Raw genomic sequence first — 2,618 nt, forward strand, 5'->3', positions numbered from 1 at the left:
TTGTTCTGTTTATTAGTCACTTTATCAAAGATATAAGCAACGTACAAGATACAGCCAATGCAGTTAAGAATAGCATCCAAACCCACTCTAAAAGGGATGAAACAAACAGCAGCACCAGTAAAAGTCAGTCATATTAAGGGCACATTCCTATGCATGTTTGGACGGAAAAAAGGCCTACAACTCCCAGAATCCCCCAGCCAGCCATGCAGGCTGGGGAAAGCTGGGAGTTGTAGGCCTTTTCTCTGTCTAAACATGCATAGGATTGAGCCCTAAAGAGCGAAACCCAACTCACTAACAAAGAAAACACCTCCCCCCCCATCATCAACAGAGATGATGTAGCCACCCTCTGGATGTCAGATTGAGCGGGTCCTCACAGAAAGGACTCTGCTAATGATCTTAGGGCATGGGTTGTATGGATAGGAAGAGGCATCTCTTAGGTACTGAGTTCCCAAGCCATGCTGGGCTATATAGGTCAAAGCCAGCACTTTGGGCCCAGAAATGAATCAGGAGCCAGGGCAGGCAAGAAATGACTATGCATAATATCATTGCCATATTCTGCAGCAGCTGCTTCCCTGTACCATGCTGATTGTGAATTATGGGAGTTGAAGTCCAAAACATCTGGAGGGCACTAGGTTGGGGGCAGACCTATTCAGGCGTTCTTCAAGTGCATGAATAGGATCTCCGTGTGTGTGTGTGTGTGTGTCCCTTTTCCATCCCAGGTCAATGCAGCATCCCATCCATATGCCCGCTGCAATGTGATCCCTCATGCAATCTAATTACCTAATGCCTTTTTTTCTTCCACATCTTTGACCTTGGTGAATCCAGCTTGATACCGATAGCGGTAGCTGTGTTGGCTACCAAAGTATGAGACCCACAGGAGAACCATAAAGTGATACTTTCTTATCAGGCCATCTTCTGTTCATGTTGAGAGTCTACATGACACGGAGCTCATTAGCTCTACAACATTTCTCCAGATTGCCCAATGAGGATTTCTGCGTAACCTGGAACCTGGGAACACACCCACGGACATTGATCTCGTAAATGATGTCCCTTCACTTCTCCTGTTCCTGTCTCTCAGACTTACCTCTGTGTAGGGATGTACAAAACTCACTTACCTTTTCGCAGCTTGCCTTCGCGGTGGGGGGGAGGCACTTCGCTTTTCCCCCCGAAGTTCAGGCGAAGGGGGGGAGGCTTCCCGCCTCGCCCGGCTGAAATTCAGGCCGGGGAGAAGCGCCCCGTCTCCCCGGCTGTGAAACAAAAAGTAAAAAAAAAAAAAAGACCCCGTGATAGGCTACGTGACGATTTACGTAGCCTATCACTGCTAGATTTCCAAAGTCAGCCGTGATAGTCTACATAAATCGTCACGTAGCCTATCACGGGTGACTTTGAAAAAAAAAAAAGCGCGTACGCAAATGGCGGCGGCCCATGGGCGCCGCCATTTGCGTTCCTTATTTTGGCACATCTAGTCTACGTAAAGATTTACGTAGACTACGGCGAAAATAAGGGCAACACAAATAGCGTGCCCTTATTTTCGCCGTAGTCTACGTAAATCTTTACGTAGACTAGACGTGCCAAAATAAGGAACGCAAATGGCGGCGCCCATGGGCCGCCACCATTTGCGTACGCTTTTTTTTTCTTCAAAGTCACCCGTGAGGCTACGTGACGATTTACGTAGACTATCGCGGCTGACTTTGGAAATCTAGCCGTGATAGGCTACGTAAATCGTTACGTAGCCTATGCACGGGTGTGGTGTTTTTTTTTTTACTTTAGTTTTTTTTTTTGCAATGGCGGCAGCGGCAGCCGGTCGGGAGACCGGCCGCCGCCCCCACCCGCGCCGAACCGCCACCAAACCGCCACCGGGACCCGCCGCCGGGAGGGACATTCGCCAAAGGTAAGTCCCGTCCCGGAGGGGCGGGGGGGGGGCGGAGAATTTCACTGCCGATTTTGGGGGGCCGAATGCGTTGGTGCTCGGCCCCCCGAAGATTCGGGGAGAAATTCTCCGCCATCCCTACCTCTGTGCCTTGGACTGGGCTGTTCTCTGCTCTGGATCTGCCCTCCCCTCTAACGGCCAAATAGCTTGCTTCATCGCTTCTCAAGAACACCTGCCCCACCTTTTGTCAAATCCTTCTGAACGGCCTTGGTCTCACCTGTCTGTGCCTCCAGGACCTGTTGCTAGCCCACCCACGCAGTTCACTGGCCAAACTCCAACCTGCCCCATCACCTTTGAAACTCTATCGTGCTGCTTCTGCCAATGCCAGATCCTTGTTCATGTGGAGAGACAGTGGAGGAGGGACGTTTGTATTGCACATGAGCATTCTGGGAGACGTAGGTTTTACATCGTATTACAACACTGTCTGTAGCAAGATCCAGCCTTTTAGCCTGACATGAAAGCGTGCCATTATCCACCTAATGTACCTTGTAAAACCTCTGGGTGTGAACTTTGTCTGTACAGCACGGGAGCAGAAGCTCAGGACCGTGGGCCAAATCCAGCCCACCTGACGTCCCAGTCTGGCCCTCTGGGGTTTCCCAGACAGCCATGCCTTTCCCCTGGCCACACCTTTTCCCTGGCTGCTGATTGTTTGATGGTTTCTTGGCTTTTGTGCAGTTTTTCTCCCATT

The sequence above is a fragment of the Heloderma suspectum genome, chromosome 3, assembly GCF_057233095.1.
Source record: "Heloderma suspectum isolate Gila_16-S chromosome 3, 16-S_ref, whole genome shotgun sequence".
Taxonomy (NCBI): Eukaryota; Metazoa; Chordata; class Lepidosauria; order Squamata; family Helodermatidae; genus Heloderma; species Heloderma suspectum.